The following is a 19,156-nucleotide window of genomic DNA, read 5'->3' as shown; positions in this document are numbered from 1 at the left end:
GAATGTCGGCATCTGCAACTGGACGAGGAAAAAGCTGTCGATTCTTAACAGGACGTCGGAACATACGATCACTGTGGAAGATGTGATACACCCGGATTGGCGATTGTTCCCCGCCGCGAAGAATAATAGTTACGCCTGGCTCCTTAGACATTGTGCATACTACATTGTTACAAAACATCATGCAGATTTCAGCGCCTTCATTTTGTATCTTCAGGACCACCATTATCATTTGCAACGACGGCCTAGGTATAAACAGTTGTTTCAAAACTTTCTTATCTGCACTGTACCTCCAACCTGAGAGCCGTTCTACATTGGCTTACTTCCTCTCCGAAAACACAACTTTTACATCATTGCGACGCGCCGACACGTCAAAGGACATGTACCCACGCCAGTCAAGGACACAAAATGTTTCAAGAAGAAATGTTATATTTTCTAGGAGAGATTTTTTTTTCAGTGGCAGCGCACTGTAACACATTAAATGAATAACTAACAAGAGACCGTTAGTTGGCTGAATCCAAGAGGAGGAGAATGGGACATCGTGGTCAGGCCTCGGGTTTCGACCCATGACCGCCTTGCCCCTGACGCCTCCAATTGGGAAAATAATACTAAAATAGAAAAGCTAAAAAAAAATAAAAAAAGAACACAAAAAAATAGCTCAGTTGGGAGAGCGTTAGAAAAAATAAAAGTGGTAGAGCACTGGTCTCGTAAACTAGAGTCATGAGTTCGACCCTCACAGAAAGCATTCATTTTTTTAACTTTGCTGCTGAGAGCAGAGCTAGCTCGAGCAGCATCTAACAGATGGCAGTGCACTGAATGACAAAATAAAAAAAAATAAAAAACTAAAAAAAAAGAAAAAAGTGGTTAAGGCGTCTGACTAGAAATCAGATTCCTCTGGGAGCGTTGGTTCGAGTCCTACCGACTGCGTCCGTTTTTCATTTTTTTGTTTAAGAAGAAGGAGCAGAAAATATCGCAGTTTGCCTGTCGTTTTGGTACCTCGCTACACCTCACCTCTCACAGCCGTTTATAGCGCCTGTCCTTTTGATAAGCGCGAATTCCAAGCGTCATCATTATCGTCAACCGAGCAAAGTCGGGACATACTACAGGATGGCCTGCGTGGAGCAACGACGGAAAGAAAACGTCAATGTAACAGCACGTGGCTCACATACTCATACGTAAAGATCTGCGCCCGTTGCGGTGGCTGGGAATCGAACCCCGTTCAACTGCTTGGAAGGCAGCTATGCTCACCATTACACCACCACCGCACAGCCGCTGCTCGCAACGCCGCGCTATGTCGGCTTCCCGCCCGCCGGCAGCGGCCCACGGTGATAGTAGCTGTAGGCGCTTTACGAGGTGGGAGGGTGCATCCACACGCATTCGGGCAGCGCCTCCACGCACGCTGCGTCTTTGGGCAAGACTCGTCGCCGCGGCCGCAACGTTACTCACACAATAGTGATGAGCGGGCGCTTTAAGGCAGTATAGTGGGGGACTCCGCGTGTGTAGCACTTTTTTCGGTTGTATCCGACGTCGCTGGGTGGCAATCCCACTTTCCCTGCAGACAGCTGCTCGGGAATATGCTCGGGAAGCACGGACGTCCGCCTCCAACAAATGCAACTAACAAGATGAGAACAACAACTAAACAAGTGGTAGGTTGTTCGCCTACCACGCGGGCGGCCCGGGTTCGATTCCCGGCCGATGCATCGTTTTGCTGTTCTCGCTATAATGCTGCCGCGCCAATTGCTCGCTAGAGGTGCGTCAGCCTCAGGAATGTATAGCAGGATTCGCTGTGAGAAGAACCAAACATGCAGCACGCAAGAGACCCTACTTGGACGGTCGCGTGCTATTTCTGAACTATAGCGTCGGCCTGGCCCTACAGGCCGTTGTGTTCAGGTGCCGCAAGGGCGATGTACTGTAACCTCAGGCAGTGCCGTTTTCCGTTGAAAAAGCTGCGGCAGCAGTTTAGTCTAGCAAGTCGGGAAAGCACGCGTAGCAACACAGCAGATTCTTGAGAAAGCGCAAACTGTCTATCTCTAATATGCGACACTTACCAAGTTTCCTGGGCGGACGGCTGCGAAGTGCCTCGGTAGCGCAGTAGGTAGCGCGTAAGTCTCATAATCTTAAAGTCGTGAGATTGATCCTCACCCGGGGCATTTAATTTGCTGTACATCATGGCTGAATTAACGGCGTTGCTGTTGCTAGGGAACGAACTTAATTGTCGTTTGTTATCCACAAGGAGTCCACGCCTCAGCGTCACAATGTTTACTTCCAATTGTGGCAAGGAACAACTTTGATCTTTCTCCTCCCCTGTTATGAGTAAAATATGATGCAAACAGCAATGAATAGTCAGTTTCGAGCTTCTGCGCCATGCCAGTCTGCACGCGCAAAAATGCTCGCAAACAGAGAACACCACTGAGTCCGGATTCAGCACGAAGTGCGAGAGGAGAGGGAGTAAATCTCACGGTTACCGAGCAAATCCGGTGTGGTCTAGTGGCTAGGATACCTGGCTTTCACCCAGGAGGCCCGGGTTCGATTCCCGGTACCGGAACGGAAGTTTTTGCGCACACGACCCTCCATGTTTTGGCCTTCCAACCTTCGTTTGTCGCCCTCCTTCCGGAGCTTCAACCGAACGTAATCGGGGGAAACAGGCACAAGATGCAATTACTGTCAGCACCGGGATAAAGGGAGAAGAGGCACTGCTACCAGCGTCAGTGGGAAGCCGGTGAAGTCGCCAGTTGCGCCAGTAGCCAGCAATTACCGTAGTACGCCTACACACGCGTTCCAGTTATTCACATTGCTTGCAGCCGCTCCATCCACAACAGGCGTGAGCCCGGATAGCTAAGTCGGTAGAGCATTAGGCTTTTAACCTAAGGGTCCAGGGTTCGAGTCCCTGTCCGGGCGAAGATTTTAACGCTTCCGTAATGGCTCGTCTCGTAGCGCTGGTAGCCCTGCCGTAATCAGTGCACCGAGTTCGTTTCCTGTCAACATTATGCGCAGACCGGTTGGATTTTTCACGATTCGAGGGAAGCTTCGTCTACGAGCAGTCGTGGCCGAGTGGTTAAGGCGTCTGACTAGAAATCAGATTCCCTCTGGGAGCGTAGGTTCGAGTCCTACCGACTGCGTCCGTTTTTCATTTTTTTGTTTAAGAAGAAGGAGCAGAAAATGTCGCAGTTTGCCTGTCGTTTTGGTACCTCGCTACATCTCACCTCTCACAGCCGTTTATAGCGCCTGTCCTTTTGATAAGCGCGAATTCCAAGCGTCAGCTTTCGCGTCAGCCGAGCAAAGTCGGGACAAGTAGGGACATACTACAGGATGGCCTGCGTGGAGCAACGACGGAAAGAAAACGTTAATGTAACAGCACGTGGCTCACATACACATACGTAAAGATCTGCGCCGGGAATCGAACCCGGTTCAACTGCTTGGAAGGCAGCTATGCTCACCATTACACCACCACCGCACAGCCGCTGCTCGCAACGCCGCGCTATGTCGGCTTCCCGCCCGCCGGCAGCGGCCCACGGTGATAGTAGCTGTAGGCGCTTTACGAGGTGGGAGGGTGCATCCACACGCATTCGGGCAGCGCCTCCACGCACGCTGCGTCTTTGGGCAAGACTCGTCGCCGCGGCCGCAACGTTACTCACACAATAGTGATGAGCGGGCGCTTTAAGGCAGTATAGTGGGGGACTCCGCGTGTGTAGCACTTTTTTCGGTTGTATCCGACGTCGCTGGGTGGCAATCCCACTTTCCCTGCAGACAGCTGCTCGGGAATATGCTCGGGAAGCACGGACGTCCGCCTCCAACAAATGCAACTAACAAGATGAGAACAACAACTAAACAAGTGGTAGGTTGTTCGCCTACCACGCGGGCGGCCCGGGTTCGATTCCCGGCCGATGCATCGTTTTGCTGTTCTCGCTATAATGCTGCCGCGCCAATTGCTCGCTAGAGGTGCGTCAGCCTCAGGAATGTATAGCAGGATTCGCTGTGAGAAGAACCAAACATGCAGCACGCAAGAGACCCTACTTGGACGGTCGCGTGCTATTTCTGAACTCTAGCGTCGGCCTGGCCCTACAGGCCGTTGTGTTCAGGTGCCGCAAGGGCGATGTACTGTAACCTCAGGCAGTGCCGTTTTCCGTTGAGAAAGCTGCGGCAGCAGTTTAGTCTAGCAAGTCGGGAAAGCACGCGTAGCAACACAGCAGATTCTTGAGAAAGCGCAAACTGTCTATCTCTAATATGCGACACTTACCAAGTTTCCTGGGCGGACGGCTGCGAAGTGCCTCGGTAGCGCAGTAGGTAGCGCGTAAGTCTCATAATCTTAAGGTCGTGAGTTCGATCCTCACCCGGGGCATTTAATTTGCTGTACATCATGGCTGAATTAACGGCGTTGCTGTTGCTAGGGAACGAACTTAATTGTCGTTTGTTATCCACAAGGAGTCCACGCCTCAGCGTCACAATGTTTACTTCCAATTGTGGCAAGGAACAACTTTGATCTTTCTCCTCCCCTGTTATGAGTAAAATATGATGCAAACAGCAATGAATAGTCAGTTTCGAGCTTCTGCGCCATGCCAGTCTGCACGCGCAGAAATGCTCGCAAACAGAGAACACCACTGAGTCCGGATTCAGCACGAAGTGCGAGAGGAGAGGGAGTAAATCTCACGTCTACCGAGCAAATCCGGTGTGGTCTAGTGGCTAGGATACCTGGCTTTCACCCAGGAGGCCCGGGTTCGATTCCCGGTACCGGAACGGAAGTTTTTGCGCACACGACCCTCCATGTTTTGGCCTTCCAACCTTCGTTTGTCGCCCTCCTTCCGGAGCTTCAACCGAACGTAATCGGGGGAAACAGGCACAAGATGCAATTACTGTCAGCACCGGGATAAAGGGAGAAGAGGCACTGCTACCAGCGTCAGTGGGAAGCCGGTGAAGTCGCCAGTTGCGCCAGTAGCCAGCAATTACCGTAGTACGCCTACACACGCGTTCCAGTTATTCACATTGCTTGCAGCCGCTCCATCCACAACAGGCGTGAGCCCGGATAGCTAAGTCGGTAGAGCATTAGGCTTTTAACCTAAGGGTCCAGGGTTCGAGTCCCTGTCCGGGCGAAGATTTTAACGCTTCCGTAATGGCTCGTCTCGTAGCGCTGGTAGCCCTGCCGTAATCAGTGCACCGAGTTCGTTTCCTGTCAACATTATGCGCAGACCGGTTGGATTTTTCACGATTCGAGGGAAGCTTCGTCTACGAGCAGTCGTGGCCGAGTGGTTAAGGCGTCTGACTAGAAATCAGATTCCCTCTGGGAGCGTAGGTTCGAGTCCTACCGACTGCGTCCGTTTTTCATTTTTTTGTTTAAGAAGAAGGAGCAGAAAATGTCGCAGTTTGCCTGTCGTTTTGGTACCTCGCTACATCTCACCTCTCACAGCCGTTTATAGCGCCTGTCCTTTTGATAAGCGCGAATTCCAAGCGTCAGCTTTCGCGTCAGCCGAGCAAAGTCGGGACAAGTAGGGACATACTACAGGATGGCCTGCGTGGAGCAACGACGGAAAGAAAACGTTAATGTAACAGCACGTGGCTCACATACACATACGTAAAGATCTGCGCCGGGAATCGAACCCGGTTCAACTGCTTGGAAGGCAGCTATGCTCACCATTACACCACCACCGCACAGCCGCTGCTCGCAACGCCGCGCTTTGTCGGCTTCCCGCCCGCCGGCAGCGGCCCACGGTGATAGTAGCTGTAGGCGCTTTACGAGGTGGGAGGGTGCATCCACACGCATTCGGGCAGCGCCTCCACGCACGCTGCGTCTTTGGGCAAGACTCGTCGCCGCGGCCGCAACGTTACTCACACAATAGTGATGAGCGGGCGCTTTAAGGCAGTATAGTGGGGGACTCCGCGTGTGTAGCACTTTTTTCGGTTGTATCCGACGTCGCTGGGTGGCAATCCCACTTTCCCTGCAGACATCTGCTCGGGATTATGCTCGGGAAGCACGGACGTCATCGGACGTCCGCCACCAACAAATGCAACTAACAAGATGAGAACAACAACTAAAAAAGTGGTAGGTTGTTCGCCTACCACGCGGGCGGCCCGGGTTCGATTCCCGGCCGATGCATCGTTTTGCTGTTCTCGCTATAATGCTGCCGCGCCAATTGCTCGCTAGAGGTGCGTCAGCCTCAGGAATGTATAGCAGGATTCGCTGTGAGAAGAACCAAACATGCAGCACGCAAGAGACCCTACTTGGACGGTCGCGTGCTATTTCTGAACTCTAGCGTCGGCCTGGCCCTACAGGCCGTTGTGTTCAGGTGCCGCAAGGGCGATGTACTGTAACCTCAGGCAGTGCCGTTTTCCGTTGAGAAAGCTGCGGCAGCAGTTTAGTCTAGCAAGTCGGGAAAGCACGCGTAGCAACACAGCAGATTCTTGAGAAAGCGCAAACTGTCTATCTCTAATATGCGACACTTACCAAGTTTCCTGGGCGGACGGCTGCGAAGTGCCTCGGTAGCGCAGTAGGTAGCGCGTAAGTCTCATAATCTTAAGGTCGTGAGTTCGATCCTCACCCGGGGCATTTAATTTGCTGTACATCATGGCTGAATTAACGGCGTTGCTGTTGCTAGGGAACGAACTTAATTGTCGTTTGTTATCCACAAGGAGTCCACGCCTCAGCGTCACAATGTTTACTTCCAATTGTGGCAAGGAACAACTTTGATCTTTCTCCTCCCCTGTTATGAGTAAAATATGATGCAAACAGCAATGAATAGTCAGTTTCGAGCTTCTGCGCCATGCCAGTCTGCACGCGCAAAAATGCTCGCAAACAGAGAACACCACTGAGTCCGGATTCAGCACGAAGTGCGAGAGGAGAGGGAGTAAATCTCACGGTTACCGAGCAAATCCGGTGTGGTCTAGTGGCTAGGATACCTGGCTTTCACCCAGGAGGCCCGGGTTCGATTCCCGGTACCGGAACGGAAGTTTTTGCGCACACGACCCTCCATGTTTTGGCCTTCCAACCTTCGTTTGTCGCCCTCCTTCCGGAGCTTCAACCGAACGTAATCGGGGGAAACAGGCACAAGATGCAATTACTGTCAGCACCGGGATAAAGGGAGAAGAGGCACTGCTACCAGCGTCAGTGGGAAGCCGGTGAAGTCGCCAGTTGCGCCAGTAGCCAGCAATTACCGTAGTACGCCTACACACGCGTTCCAGTTATTCACATTGCTTGCAGCCGCTCCATCCACAACAGGCGTGAGCCCGGATAGCTAAGTCGGTAGAGCATTAGGCTTTTAACCTAAGGGTCCAGGGTTCGAGTCCCTGTCCGGGCGAAGATTTTAACGCTTCCGTAATGGCTCGTCTCGTAGCGCTGGTAGCCCTGCCGTAATCAGTGCACCGAGTTCGTTTCCTGTCAACATTATGCGCAGACCGGTTGGATTTTTCACGATTCGAGGGAAGCTTCGTCTACGAGCAGTCGTGGCCGAGTGGTTAAGGCGTCTGACTAGAAATCAGATTCCCTCTGGGAGCGTAGGTTCGAGTCCTACCGACTGCGTCCGTTTTTCATTTTTTTGTTTAAGAAGAAGGAGCAGAAAATGTCGCAGTTTGCCTGTCGTTTTGGTACCTCGCTACATCTCACCTCTCACAGCCGTTTATAGCGCCTGTCCTTTTGATAAGCGCGAATTCCAAGCGTCAGCTTTCGCGTCAGCCGAGCAAAGTCGGGACAAGTAGGGACATACTACAGGATGGCCTGCGTGGAGCAACGACGGAAAGAAAACGTTAATGTAACAGCACGTGGCTCACATACTCATACGTAAAGATCTGCGCCGGGAATCGAACCCGGTTCAACTGCTTGGAAGGCAGCTATGCTCACCATTACACCACCACCGCACAGCCGCTGCTCGCAACGCCGCGCTATGTCGGCTTCCCGCCCGCCGGCAGCGGCCCACGGTGATAGTAGCTGTAGGCGCTTTACGAGGTGGGAGGGTGCATCCACACGCATTCGGGCAGCGCCTCCACGCACGCTGCGTCTTTGGGCAAGACTCGTCGCCGCGGCCGCAACGTTACTCACACAATAGTGATGAGCGGGCGCTTTAAGGCAGTATAGTGGGGGACTCCGCGTGTGTAGCACTTTTTTCGGTTGTATCCGACGTCGCTGGGTGGCAATCCCACTTTCCCTGCAGACATCTGCTCGGGATTATGCTCGGGAAGCACGGACGTCATCGGACGTCCGCCACCAACAAATGCAACTAACAAGATGAGAACAACAACTAAAAAAGTGGTAGGTTGTTCGCCTACCACGCGGGCGGCCCGGGTTCGATTCCCGGCCGATGCATCGTTTTGCTGTTCTCGCTATAATGCTGCCGCGCCAATTGCTCGCTAGAGGTGCGTCAGCCTCAGGAATGTATAGCAGGATTCGCTGTGAGAAGAACCAAACATGCAGCACGCAAGAGACCCTACTTGGACGGTCGCGTGCTATTTCTGAACTCTAGCGTCGGCCTGGCCCTACAGGCCGTTGTGTTCAGGTGCCGCAAGGGCGATGTACTGTAACCTCAGGCAGTGCCGTTTTCCGTTGAGAAAGCTGCGGCAGCAGTTTAGTCTAGCAAGTCGGGAAAGCACGCGTAGCAACACAGCAGATTCTTGAGAAAGCGCAAACTGTCTATCTCTAATATGCGACACTTACCAAGTTTCCTGGGCGGACGGCTGCGAAGTGCCTCGGTAGCGCAGTAGGTAGCGCGTAAGTCTCATAATCTTAAAGTCGTGAGATTGATCCTCACCCGGGGCATTTAATTTGCTGTACATCATGGCTGAATTAACGGCGTTGCTGTTGCTAGGGAACGAACTTAATTGTCGTTTGTTATCCACAAGGAGTCCACGCCTCAGCGTCACAATGTTTACTTCCAATTGTGGCAAGGAACAACTTTGATCTTTCTCCTCCCCTGTTATGAGTAAAATATGATGCAAACAGCAATGAATAGTCAGTTTCGAGCTTCTGCGCCATGCCAGTCTGCACGCGCAAAAATGCTCGCAAACAGAGAACACCACTGAGTCCGGATTCAGCACGAAGTGCGAGAGGAGAGGGAGTAAATCTCACGGTTACCGAGCAAATCCGGTGTGGTCTAGTGGCTAGGATACCTGGCTTTCACCCAGGAGGCCCGGGTTCGATTCCCGGTACCGGAACGGAAGTTTTTGCGCACACGACCCTCCATGTTTTGGCCTTCCAACCTTCGTTTGTCGCCCTCCTTCCGGAGCTTCAACCGAACGTAATCGGGGGAAACAGGCACAAGATGCAATTACTGTCAGCACCGGGATAAAGGGAGAAGAGGCACTGCTACCAGCGTCAGTGGGAAGCCGGTGAAGTCGCCAGTTGCGCCAGTAGCCAGCAATTACCGTAGTACGCCTACACACGCGTTCCAGTTATTCACATTGCTTGCAGCCGCTCCATCCACAACAGGCGTGAGCCCGGATAGCTAAGTCGGTAGAGCATTAGGCTTTTAACCTAAGGGTCCAGGGTTCGAGTCCCTGTCCGGGCGAAGATTTTAACGCTTCCGTAATGGCTCGTCTCGTAGCGCTGGTAGCCCTGCCGTAATCAGTGCACCGAGTTCGTTTCCTGTCAACATTATGCGCAGACCGGTTGGATTTTTCACGATTCGAGGGAAGCTTCGTCTACGAGCAGTCGTGGCCGAGTGGTTAAGGCGTCTGACTAGAAATCAGATTCCCTCTGGGAGCGTAGGTTCGAGTCCTACCGACTGCGTCCGTTTTTCATTTTTTTGTTTAAGAAGAAGGAGCAGAAAATGTCGCAGTTTGCCTGTCGTTTTGGTACCTCGCTACATCTCACCTCTCACAGCCGTTTATAGCGCCTGTCCTTTTGATAAGCGCGAATTCCAAGCGTCAGCTTTCGCGTCAGCCGAGCAAAGTCGGGACAAGTAGGGACATACTACAGGATGGCCTGCGTGGAGCAACGACGGAAAGAAAACGTTAATGTAACAGCACGTGGCTCACATACACAACGTAAAGATCTGCGCCGGGAATCGAACCCGGTTCAACTGCTTGGAAGGCAGCTATGCTCACCATTACACCACCACCGCACAGCCGCTGCTCGCAACGCCGCGCTTTGTCGGCTTCCCGCCCGCCGGCAGCGGCCCACGGTGATAGTAGCTGTAGGCGCTTTACGAGGTGGGAGGGTGCATCCACACGCATTCGGGCAGCGCCTCCACGCACGCTGCGTCTTTGGGCAAGACTCGTCGCCGCGGCCGCAACGTTACTCACACAATAGTGATGAGCGGGCGCTTTAAGGCAGTATAGTGGGGGACTCCGCGTGTGTAGCACTTTTTTCGGTTGTATCCGACGTCGCTGGGTGGCAATCCCACTTTCCCTGCAGACATCTGCTCGGGATTATGCTCGGGAAGCACGGACGTCATCGGACGTCCGCCACCAACAAATGCAACTAACAAGATGAGAACAACAACTAAAAAAGTGGTAGGTTGTTCGCCTACCACGCGGGCGGCCCGGGTTCGATTCCCGGCCGATGCATCGTTTTGCTGTTCTCGCTATAATGCTGCCGCGCCAATTGCTCGCTAGAGGTGCGTCAGCCTCAGGAATGTATAGCAGGATTCGCTGTGAGAAGAACCAAACATGCAGCACGCAAGAGACCCTACTTGGACGGTCGCGTGCTATTTCTGAACTCTAGCGTCGGCCTGGCCCTACAGGCCGTTGTGTTCAGGTGCCGCAAGGGCGATGTACTGTAACCTCAGGCAGTGCCGTTTTCCGTTGAGAAAGCTGCGGCAGCAGTTTAGTCTAGCAAGTCGGGAAAGCACGCGTAGCAACACAGCAGATTCTTGAGAAAGCGCAAACTGTCTATCTCTAATATGCGACACTTACCAAGTTTCCTGGGCGGACGGCTGCGAAGTGCCTCGGTAGCGCAGTAGGTAGCGCGTAAGTCTCATAATCTTAAGGTCGTGAGTTCGATCCTCACCCGGGGCATTTAATTTGCTGTACATCATGGCTGAATTAACGGCGTTGCTGTTGCTAGGGAACGAACTTAATTGTCGTTTGTTATCCACAAGGAGTCCACGCCTCAGCGTCACAATGTTTACTTCCAATTGTGGCAAGGAACAACTTTGATCTTTCTCCTCCCCTGTTATGAGTAAAATATGATGCAAACAGCAATGAATAGTCAGTTTCGAGCTTCTGCGCCATGCCAGTCTGCACGCGCAAAAATGCTCGCAAACAGAGAACACCACTGAGTCCGGATTCAGCACGAAGTGCGAGAGGAGAGGGAGTAAATCTCACGGTTACCGAGCAAATCCGGTGTGGTCTAGTGGCTAGGATACCTGGCTTTCACCCAGGAGGCCCGGGTTCGATTCCCGGTACCGGAACGGAAGTTTTTGCGCACACGACCCTCCATGTTTTGGCCTTCCAACCTTCGTTTGTCGCCCTCCTTCCGGAGCTTCAACCGAACGTAATCGGGGGAAACAGGCACAAGATGCAATTACTGTCAGCACCGGGATAAAGGGAGAAGAGGCACTGCTACCAGCGTCAGTGGGAAGCCGGTGAAGTCGCCAGTTGCGCCAGTAGCCAGCAATTACCGTAGTACGCCTACACACGCGTTCCAGTTATTCACATTGCTTGCAGCCGCTCCATCCACAACAGGCGTGAGCCCGGATAGCTAAGTCGGTAGAGCATTAGGCTTTTAACCTAAGGGTCCAGGGTTCGAGTCCCTGTCCGGGCGAAGATTTTAACGCTTCCGTAATGGCTCGTCTCGTAGCGCTGGTAGCCCTGCCGTAATCAGTGCACCGAGTTCGTTTCCTGTCAACATTATGCGCAGACCGGTTGGATTTTTCACGATTCGAGGGAAGCTTCGTCTACGAGCAGTCGTGGCCGAGTGGTTAAGGCGTCTGACTAGAAATCAGATTCCCTCTGGGAGCGTAGGTTCGAGTCCTACCGACTGCGTCCGTTTTTCATTTTTTTGTTTAAGAAGAAGGAGCAGAAAATGTCGCAGTTTGCCTGTCGTTTTGGTACCTCGCTACATCTCACCTCTCACAGCCGTTTATAGCGCCTGTCCTTTTGATAAGCGCGAATTCCAAGCGTCAGCTTTCGCGTCAGCCGAGCAAAGTCGGGACAAGTAGGGACATACTACAGGATGGCCTGCGTGGAGCAACGACGGAAAGAAAACGTTAATGTAACAGCACGTGGCTCACATACACAACGTAAAGATCTGCGCCGGGAATCGAACCCGGTTCAACTGCTTGGAAGGCAGCTATGCTCACCATTACACCACCACCGCACAGCCGCTGCTCGCAACGCCGCGCTTTGTCGGCTTCCCGCCCGCCGGCAGCGGCCCACGGTGATAGTAGCTGTAGGCGCTTTACGAGGTGGGAGGGTGCATCCACACGCATTCGGGCAGCGCCTCCACGCACGCTGCGTCTTTGGGCAAGACTCGTCGCCGCGGCCGCAACGTTACTCACACAATAGTGATGAGCGGGCGCTTTAAGGCAGTATAGTGGGGGACTCCGCGTGTGTAGCACTTTTTTCGGTTGTATCCGACGTCGCTGGGTGGCAATCCCACTTTCCCTGCAGACATCTGCTCGGGATTATGCTCGGGAAGCACGGACGTCATCGGACGTCCGCCACCAACAAATGCAACTAACAAGATGAGAACAACAACTAAAAAAGTGGTAGGTTGTTCGCCTACCACGCGGGCGGCCCGGGTTCGATTCCCGGCCGATGCATCGTTTTGCTGTTCTCGCTATAATGCTGCCGCGCCAATTGCTCGCTAGAGGTGCGTCAGCCTCAGGAATGTATAGCAGGATTCGCTGTGAGAAGAACCAAACATGCAGCACGCAAGAGACCCTACTTGGACGGTCGCGTGCTATTTCTGAACTCTAGCGTCGGCCTGGCCCTACAGGCCGTTGTGTTCAGGTGCCGCAAGGGCGATGTACTGTAACCTCAGGCAGTGCCGTTTTCCGTTGAGAAAGCTGCGGCAGCAGTTTAGTCTAGCAAGTCGGGAAAGCACGCGTAGCAACACAGCAGATTCTTGAGAAAGCGCAAACTGTCTATCTCTAATATGCGACACTTACCAAGTTTCCTGGGCGGACGGCTGCGAAGTGCCTCGGTAGCGCAGTAGGTAGCGCGTAAGTCTCATAATCTTAAGGTCGTGAGTTCGATCCTCACCCGGGGCATTTAATTTGCTGTACATCATGGCTGAATTAACGGCGTTGCTGTTGCTAGGGAACGAACTTAATTGTCGTTTGTTATCCACAAGGAGTCCACGCCTCAGCGTCACAATGTTTACTTCCAATTGTGGCAAGGAACAACTTTGATCTTTCTCCTCCCCTGTTATGAGTAAAATATGATGCAAACAGCAATGAATAGTCAGTTTCGAGCTTCTGCGCCATGCCAGTCTGCACGCGCAGAAATGCTCACAAACAGAGAACACCACTGAGTCCGGATTCAGCACGAAGTGCGAGAGGAGAGGGAGTAAATCTCACGTCTACCGAGCAAATCCGGTGTGGTCTAGTGGCTAGGATACCTGGCTTTCACCCAGGAGGCCCGGGTTCGATTCCCGGTACCGGAACGGAAGTTTTTGCGCACACGACCCTCCATGTTTTGGCCTTCCAACCTTCGTTTGTCGCCCTCCTTCCGGAGCTTCAACCGAACGTAATCGGGGGAAACAGGCACAAGATGCAATTACTGTCAGCACCGGGATAAAGGGAGAAGAGGCACTGCTACCAGCGTCAGTGGGAAGCCGGTGAAGTCGCCAGTTGCGCCAGTAGCCAGCAATTACCGTAGGACGCCTACACACGCGTTCCAGTTATTCACATTGCTTGCAGCCGCTCCATCCACAACAGGCGTGAGCCCGGATAGCTAAGTCGGTAGAGCATTAGGCTTTTAACCTAAGGGTCCAGGGTTCGAGTCCCTGTCCGGGCGAAGATTTTAACGCTTCCGTAATGGCTCGTCTCGTAGCGCTGGTAGCCCTGCCGTAATCAGTGCACCGAGTTCGTTTCCTGTCAACATTATGCGCAGACCGGTTGGATTTTTCACGATTCGAGGGAAGCTTCGTCTACGAGCAGTCGTGGCCGAGTGGTTAAGGCGTCTGACTAGAAATCAGATTCCCTCTGGGAGCGTAGGTTCGAGTCCTACCGACTGCGTCCGTTTTTCATTTTTTTGTTTAAGAAGAAGGAGCAGAAAATGTCGCAGTTTGCCTGTCGTTTTGGTACCTCGCTACATCTCACCTCTCACAGCCGTTTATAGCGCCTGTCCTTTTGATAAGCGCGAATTCCAAGCGTCAGCTTTCGCGTCAGCCGAGCAAAGTCGGGACAAGTAGGGACATACTACAGGATGGCCTGCGTGGAGCAACGACGGAAAGAAAACGTTAATGTAACAGCACGTGGCTCACATACACATACGTAAAGATCTGCGCCGGGAATCGAACCCGGTTCAACTGCTTGGAAGGCAGCTATGCTCACCATTACACCACCACCGCACAGCCGCTGCTCGCAACGCCGCGCTATGTCGGCTTCCCGCCCGCCGGCAGCGGCCCACGGTGATAGTAGCTGTAGGCGCTTTACGAGGTGGGAGGGTGCATCCACACGCATTCGGGCAGCGCCTCCACGCACGCTGCGTCTTTGGGCAAGACTCGTCGCCGCGGCCGCAACGTTACTCACACAATAGTGATGAGCGGGCGCTTTAAGGCAGTATAGTGGGGGACTCCGCGTGTGTAGCACTTTTTTCGGTTGTATCCGACGTCGCTGGGTGGCAATCCCACTTTCCCTGCAGACAGCTGCTCGGGAATATGCTCGGGAAGCACGGACGTCCGCCTCCAACAAATGCAACTAACAAGATGAGAACAACAACTAAACAAGTGGTAGGTTGTTCGCCTACCACGCGGGCGGCCCGGGTTCGATTCCCGGCCGATGCATCGTTTTGCTGTTCTCGCTATAATGCTGCCGCGCCAATTGCTCGCTAGAGGTGCGTCAGCCTCAGGAATGTATAGCAGGATTCGCTGTGAGAAGAACCAAACATGCAGCACGCAAGAGACCCTACTTGGACGGTCGCGTGCTATTTCTGAACTATAGCGTCGGCCTGGCCCTACAGGCCGTTGTGTTCAGGTGCCGCAAGGGCGATGTACTGTAACCTCAGGCAGTGCCGTTTTCCGTTGAAAAAGCTGCGGCAGCAGTTTAGTCTAGCAAGTCGGGAAAGCACGCGTAGCAACACAGCAGATTCTTGAGAAAGCGCAAACTGTCTATCTCTAATATGCGACACTTACCAAGTTTCCTGGGCGGACGGCTGCGAAGTGCCTCGGTAGCGCAGTAGGTAGCGCGTAAGTCTCATAATCTTAAAGTCGTGAGATTGATCCTCACCCGGGGCATTTAATTTGCTGTACATCATGGCTGAATTAACGGCGTTGCTGTTGCTAGGGAACGAACTTAATTGTCGTTTGTTATCCACAAGGAGTCCACGCCTCAGCGTCACAATGTTTACTTCCAATTGTGGCAAGGAACAACTTTGATCTTTCTCCTCCCCTGTTATGAGTAAAATATGATGCAAACAGCAATGAATAGTCAGTTTCGAGCTTCTGCGCCATGCCAGTCTGCACGCGCAAAAATGCTCGCAAACAGAGAACACCACTGAGTCCGGATTCAGCACGAAGTGCGAGAGGAGAGGGAGTAAATCTCACGGTTACCGAGCAAATCCGGTGTGGTCTAGTGGCTAGGATACCTGGCTTTCACCCAGGAGGCCCGGGTTCGATTCCCGGTACCGGAACGGAAGTTTTTGCGCACACGACCCTCCATGTTTTGGCCTTCCAACCTTCGTTTGTCGCCCTCCTTCCGGAGCTTCAACCGAACGTAATCGGGGGAAACAGGCACAAGATGCAATTACTGTCAGCACCGGGATAAAGGGAGAAGAGGCACTGCTACCAGCGTCAGTGGGAAGCCGGTGAAGTCGCCAGTTGCGCCAGTAGCCAGCAATTACCGTAGTACGCCTACACACGCGTTCCAGTTATTCACATTGCTTGCAGCCGCTCCATCCACAACAGGCGTGAGCCCGGATAGCTAAGTCGGTAGAGCATTAGGCTTTTAACCTAAGGGTCCAGGGTTCGAGTCCCTGTCCGGGCGAAGATTTTAACGCTTCCGTAATGGCTCGTCTCGTAGCGCTGGTAGCCCTGCCGTAATCAGTGCACCGAGTTCGTTTCCTGTCAACATTATGCGCAGACCGGTTGGATTTTTCACGATTCGAGGGAAGCTTCGTCTACGAGCAGTCGTGGCCGAGTGGTTAAGGCGTCTGACTAGAAATCAGATTCCCTCTGGGAGCGTAGGTTCGAGTCCTACCGACTGCGTCCGTTTTTCATTTTTTTGTTTAAGAAGAAGGAGCAGAAAATGTCGCAGTTTGCCTGTCGTTTTGGTACCTCGCTACATCTCACCTCTCACAGCCGTTTATAGCGCCTGTCCTTTTGATAAGCGCGAATTCCAAGCGTCAGCTTTCGCGTCAGCCGAGCAAAGTCGGGACAAGTAGGGACATACTACAGGATGGCCTGCGTGGAGCAACGACGGAAAGAAAACGTTAATGTAACAGCACGTGGCTCACATACACATACGTAAAGATCTGCGCCGGGAATCGAACCCGGTTCAACTGCTTGGAAGGCAGCTATGCTCACCATTACACCACCACCGCACAGCCGCTGCTCGCAACGCCGCGCTTTGTCGGCTTCCCGCCCGCCGGCAGCGGCCCACGGTGATAGTAGCTGTAGGCGCTTTACGAGGTGGGAGGGTGCATCCACACGCATTCGGGCAGCGCCTCCACGCACGCTGCGTCTTTGGGCAAGACTCGTCGCCGCGGCCGCAACGTTACTCACACAATAGTGATGAGCGGGCGCTTTAAGGCAGTATAGTGGGGGACTCCGCGTGTGTAGCACTTTTTTCGGTTGTATCCGACGTCGCTGGGTGGCAATCCCACTTTCCCTGCAGACATCTGCTCGGGATTATGCTCGGGAAGCACGGACGTCATCGGACGTCCGCCACCAACAAATGCAACTAACAAGATGAGAACAACAACTAAAAAAGTGGTAGGTTGTTCGCCTACCACGCGGGCGGCCCGGGTTCGATTCCCGGCCGATGCATCGTTTTGCTGTTCTCGCTATAATGCTGCCGCGCCAATTGCTCGCTAGAGGTGCGTCAGCCTCAGGAATGTATAGCAGGATTCGCTGTGAGAAGAACCAAACATGCAGCACGCAAGAGACCCTACTTGGACGGTCGCGTGCTATTTCTGAACTCTAGCGTCGGCCTGGCCCTACAGGCCGTTGTGTTCAGGTGCCGCAAGGGCGATGTACTGTAACCTCAGGCAGTGCCGTTTTCCGTTGAGAAAGCTGCGGCAGCAGTTTAGTCTAGCAAGTCGGGAAAGCACGCGTAGCAACACAGCAGATTCTTGAGAAAGCGCAAACTGTCTATCTCTAATATGCGACACTTACCAAGTTTCCTGGGCGGACGGCTGCGAAGTGCCTCGGTAGCGCAGTAGGTAGCGCGTAAGTCTCATAATCTTAAGGTCGTGAGTTCGATCCTCACCCGGGGCATTTAATTTGCTGTACATCATGGCTGAATTAACGGCGTTGCTGTTGCTAGGGAACGAACTTAATTGTCGTTTGTTATCCACAAGGAGTCCACGCCTCAGCGTCACAATGTTTACTTCCAATTGTGGCAAGGAACAACTTTGATCTTTCTCCTCCCCTGTTATGAGTAAAATATGATGCAAACAGCAATGAATAGTCAGTTTCGAGCTTCTGCGCCATGCCAGTCTGCACGCGCAGAAATGCTCGCAAACAGAGAACACCACTGCGTCCGGATTCAGCACGAAGTGCGAGAGGAGAGGGAGTAAATCTCACGTCTACCGAGCAAATCCGGTGTGGTCTAGTGGCTAGGATACCTGGCTTTCACCCAGGAGGCCCGGGTTCGATTCCCGGTACCGGAACGGAAGTTTTTGCGCACACGACCCTCCATGTTTTGGCCTTCCAACCTTCGTTTGTCGCCCTCCTTCCGGAGCTTCAACCGAACGTAATCGGGGGAAACAGGCACAAGATGCAATTACTGTCAGCACCGGGATAAAGGGAGAAGAGGCACTGCTACCAGCGTCAGTGGGAAGCCGGTGAAGTCGCCAGTTGCGCCAGTAGCCAGCAATTACCGTAGTACGCCTACACACGCGTTCCAGTTATTCACATTGCTTGCAGCCGCTCCATCCACAACAGGCGTGAGCCCGGATAGCTAAGTCGGTAGAGCATTAGGCTTTTAACCTAAGGGTCCAGGGTTCGAGTCCCTGTCCGGGCGAAGATTTTAACGCTTCCGTAATGGCTCGTCTCGTAGCGCTGGTAGCCCTGCCGTAATCAGTGCACCGAGTTCGTTTCCTGTCAACATTATGCGCAGACCGGTTGGATTTTTCACGATTCGAGGGAAGCTTCGTCTACGAGCAGTCGTGGCCGAGTGGTTAAGGCGTCTGACTAGAAATCAGATTCCCTCTGGGAGCGTAGGTTCGAGTCCTACCGACTGCGTCCGTTTTTCATTTTTTTGTTTAAGAAGAAGGAGCAGAAAATGTCGCAGTTTGCCTGTCGTTTTGGTACCTCGCTACATCTCACCTCTCACAGCCGTTTATAGCGCCTGTCCTTTTGATAAGCGCGAATTCCAAGCGTCAGCTTTCGCGTCAGCCGAGCAAAGTCGGGACAAGTAGGGACATACTACAGGATGGCCTGCGTGGAGCAACGACGGAAAGAAAACGTTAATGTAACAGCACGTGGCTCACATACACATACGTAAAGATCTGCGCCGGGAATCGAACCCGGTTCAACTGCTTGGAAGGCAGCTATGCTCACCATTACACCACCACCGCACAGCCGCTGCTCGCAACGCCGCGCTTTGTCGGCTTCCCGCCCGCCGGCAGCGGCCCACGGTGATAGTAGCTGTAGGCGCTTTACGAGGTGGGAGGGTGCATCCACACGCATTCGGGCAGCGCCTCCACGCACGCTGCGTCTTTGGGCAAGACTCGTCGCCGCGGCCGCAACGTTACTCACACAATAGTGATGAGCGGGCGCTTTAAGGCAGTATAGTGGGGGACTCCGCGTGTGTAGCACTTTTTTCGGTTGTATCCGACGTCGCTGGGTGGCAATCCCACTTTCCCTGCAGACAGCTGCTCGGGAATATGCTCGGGAAGCACGGACGTCCGC

The 19,156-nt window shown here is 53.2% G+C and overlaps 33 non-coding genes across 33 annotated transcripts; 32 read left to right on the top strand and 1 right to left on the bottom strand.

Annotated features, from left to right (window-relative positions):
* Window positions 1-1,190: 1,190 nt before the first annotated feature.
* Trnag-ucc (transfer RNA glycine (anticodon UCC)) lies at window positions 1,191-1,262 on the bottom strand. The gene has a single exon. It is a non-coding gene; the product is annotated as a tRNA-Gly (tRNA).
* An 812-nt stretch (window positions 1,263-2,074) lies between these two features.
* On the top strand, window positions 2,075-2,147 carry Trnam-cau (transfer RNA methionine (anticodon CAU)). Its single transcript has one exon. It is a non-coding gene; the product is annotated as a tRNA-Met (tRNA).
* Window positions 2,148-2,470: 323 nt separating this feature from the next.
* On the top strand, window positions 2,471-2,542 carry Trnae-uuc (transfer RNA glutamic acid (anticodon UUC)). Its single transcript has one exon. It is a non-coding gene; the product is annotated as a tRNA-Glu (tRNA).
* Window positions 2,543-2,822: 280 nt separating this feature from the next.
* Window positions 2,823-2,895, top strand: Trnak-uuu (transfer RNA lysine (anticodon UUU)). The gene has a single exon. It is a non-coding gene; the product is annotated as a tRNA-Lys (tRNA).
* Window positions 2,896-3,034: 139 nt separating this feature from the next.
* On the top strand, window positions 3,035-3,116 carry Trnas-aga (transfer RNA serine (anticodon AGA)). Its single transcript has one exon. It is a non-coding gene; the product is annotated as a tRNA-Ser (tRNA).
* Window positions 3,117-4,263: 1,147 nt separating this feature from the next.
* Trnam-cau (transfer RNA methionine (anticodon CAU)) lies at window positions 4,264-4,336 on the top strand. The gene has a single exon. It is a non-coding gene; the product is annotated as a tRNA-Met (tRNA).
* A 323-nt stretch (window positions 4,337-4,659) lies between these two features.
* Trnae-uuc (transfer RNA glutamic acid (anticodon UUC)) lies at window positions 4,660-4,731 on the top strand. The gene has a single exon. It is a non-coding gene; the product is annotated as a tRNA-Glu (tRNA).
* Window positions 4,732-5,011: 280 nt separating this feature from the next.
* On the top strand, window positions 5,012-5,084 carry Trnak-uuu (transfer RNA lysine (anticodon UUU)). Its single transcript has one exon. It is a non-coding gene; the product is annotated as a tRNA-Lys (tRNA).
* A 139-nt stretch (window positions 5,085-5,223) lies between these two features.
* Trnas-aga (transfer RNA serine (anticodon AGA)) lies at window positions 5,224-5,305 on the top strand. The gene has a single exon. It is a non-coding gene; the product is annotated as a tRNA-Ser (tRNA).
* Window positions 5,306-6,462: 1,157 nt separating this feature from the next.
* Window positions 6,463-6,535, top strand: Trnam-cau (transfer RNA methionine (anticodon CAU)). The gene has a single exon. It is a non-coding gene; the product is annotated as a tRNA-Met (tRNA).
* Window positions 6,536-6,858: 323 nt separating this feature from the next.
* On the top strand, window positions 6,859-6,930 carry Trnae-uuc (transfer RNA glutamic acid (anticodon UUC)). Its single transcript has one exon. It is a non-coding gene; the product is annotated as a tRNA-Glu (tRNA).
* A 280-nt stretch (window positions 6,931-7,210) lies between these two features.
* Window positions 7,211-7,283, top strand: Trnak-uuu (transfer RNA lysine (anticodon UUU)). The gene has a single exon. It is a non-coding gene; the product is annotated as a tRNA-Lys (tRNA).
* Window positions 7,284-7,422: 139 nt separating this feature from the next.
* On the top strand, window positions 7,423-7,504 carry Trnas-aga (transfer RNA serine (anticodon AGA)). The gene has a single exon. It is a non-coding gene; the product is annotated as a tRNA-Ser (tRNA).
* Window positions 7,505-8,661: 1,157 nt separating this feature from the next.
* Window positions 8,662-8,734, top strand: Trnam-cau (transfer RNA methionine (anticodon CAU)). Its single transcript has one exon. It is a non-coding gene; the product is annotated as a tRNA-Met (tRNA).
* A 323-nt stretch (window positions 8,735-9,057) lies between these two features.
* On the top strand, window positions 9,058-9,129 carry Trnae-uuc (transfer RNA glutamic acid (anticodon UUC)). Its single transcript has one exon. It is a non-coding gene; the product is annotated as a tRNA-Glu (tRNA).
* A 280-nt stretch (window positions 9,130-9,409) lies between these two features.
* Trnak-uuu (transfer RNA lysine (anticodon UUU)) lies at window positions 9,410-9,482 on the top strand. Its single transcript has one exon. It is a non-coding gene; the product is annotated as a tRNA-Lys (tRNA).
* A 139-nt stretch (window positions 9,483-9,621) lies between these two features.
* Window positions 9,622-9,703, top strand: Trnas-aga (transfer RNA serine (anticodon AGA)). Its single transcript has one exon. It is a non-coding gene; the product is annotated as a tRNA-Ser (tRNA).
* A 1,156-nt stretch (window positions 9,704-10,859) lies between these two features.
* Window positions 10,860-10,932, top strand: Trnam-cau (transfer RNA methionine (anticodon CAU)). The gene has a single exon. It is a non-coding gene; the product is annotated as a tRNA-Met (tRNA).
* Window positions 10,933-11,255: 323 nt separating this feature from the next.
* Window positions 11,256-11,327, top strand: Trnae-uuc (transfer RNA glutamic acid (anticodon UUC)). Its single transcript has one exon. It is a non-coding gene; the product is annotated as a tRNA-Glu (tRNA).
* Window positions 11,328-11,607: 280 nt separating this feature from the next.
* On the top strand, window positions 11,608-11,680 carry Trnak-uuu (transfer RNA lysine (anticodon UUU)). Its single transcript has one exon. It is a non-coding gene; the product is annotated as a tRNA-Lys (tRNA).
* Window positions 11,681-11,819: 139 nt separating this feature from the next.
* On the top strand, window positions 11,820-11,901 carry Trnas-aga (transfer RNA serine (anticodon AGA)). Its single transcript has one exon. It is a non-coding gene; the product is annotated as a tRNA-Ser (tRNA).
* Window positions 11,902-13,057: 1,156 nt separating this feature from the next.
* On the top strand, window positions 13,058-13,130 carry Trnam-cau (transfer RNA methionine (anticodon CAU)). Its single transcript has one exon. It is a non-coding gene; the product is annotated as a tRNA-Met (tRNA).
* A 323-nt stretch (window positions 13,131-13,453) lies between these two features.
* Trnae-uuc (transfer RNA glutamic acid (anticodon UUC)) lies at window positions 13,454-13,525 on the top strand. The gene has a single exon. It is a non-coding gene; the product is annotated as a tRNA-Glu (tRNA).
* Window positions 13,526-13,805: 280 nt separating this feature from the next.
* On the top strand, window positions 13,806-13,878 carry Trnak-uuu (transfer RNA lysine (anticodon UUU)). The gene has a single exon. It is a non-coding gene; the product is annotated as a tRNA-Lys (tRNA).
* A 139-nt stretch (window positions 13,879-14,017) lies between these two features.
* On the top strand, window positions 14,018-14,099 carry Trnas-aga (transfer RNA serine (anticodon AGA)). The gene has a single exon. It is a non-coding gene; the product is annotated as a tRNA-Ser (tRNA).
* Window positions 14,100-15,246: 1,147 nt separating this feature from the next.
* On the top strand, window positions 15,247-15,319 carry Trnam-cau (transfer RNA methionine (anticodon CAU)). Its single transcript has one exon. It is a non-coding gene; the product is annotated as a tRNA-Met (tRNA).
* Window positions 15,320-15,642: 323 nt separating this feature from the next.
* Window positions 15,643-15,714, top strand: Trnae-uuc (transfer RNA glutamic acid (anticodon UUC)). The gene has a single exon. It is a non-coding gene; the product is annotated as a tRNA-Glu (tRNA).
* Window positions 15,715-15,994: 280 nt separating this feature from the next.
* Trnak-uuu (transfer RNA lysine (anticodon UUU)) lies at window positions 15,995-16,067 on the top strand. Its single transcript has one exon. It is a non-coding gene; the product is annotated as a tRNA-Lys (tRNA).
* Window positions 16,068-16,206: 139 nt separating this feature from the next.
* Trnas-aga (transfer RNA serine (anticodon AGA)) lies at window positions 16,207-16,288 on the top strand. Its single transcript has one exon. It is a non-coding gene; the product is annotated as a tRNA-Ser (tRNA).
* A 1,157-nt stretch (window positions 16,289-17,445) lies between these two features.
* On the top strand, window positions 17,446-17,518 carry Trnam-cau (transfer RNA methionine (anticodon CAU)). Its single transcript has one exon. It is a non-coding gene; the product is annotated as a tRNA-Met (tRNA).
* Window positions 17,519-17,841: 323 nt separating this feature from the next.
* Trnae-uuc (transfer RNA glutamic acid (anticodon UUC)) lies at window positions 17,842-17,913 on the top strand. Its single transcript has one exon. It is a non-coding gene; the product is annotated as a tRNA-Glu (tRNA).
* Window positions 17,914-18,193: 280 nt separating this feature from the next.
* Window positions 18,194-18,266, top strand: Trnak-uuu (transfer RNA lysine (anticodon UUU)). The gene has a single exon. It is a non-coding gene; the product is annotated as a tRNA-Lys (tRNA).
* A 139-nt stretch (window positions 18,267-18,405) lies between these two features.
* Trnas-aga (transfer RNA serine (anticodon AGA)) lies at window positions 18,406-18,487 on the top strand. Its single transcript has one exon. It is a non-coding gene; the product is annotated as a tRNA-Ser (tRNA).
* The last annotated feature ends 669 nt before the right edge of the window (window positions 18,488-19,156 follow it).

The sequence above is a fragment of the Schistocerca cancellata genome, chromosome 3 (assembly GCF_023864275.1).
Source record: "Schistocerca cancellata isolate TAMUIC-IGC-003103 chromosome 3, iqSchCanc2.1, whole genome shotgun sequence".
NCBI classification, from domain to species: Eukaryota; Metazoa; Arthropoda; class Insecta; order Orthoptera; family Acrididae; genus Schistocerca; species Schistocerca cancellata.
Note: the sequence above shows the minus strand (reverse complement) of the source record. Positions and strands in the feature narration are given on the sequence as shown.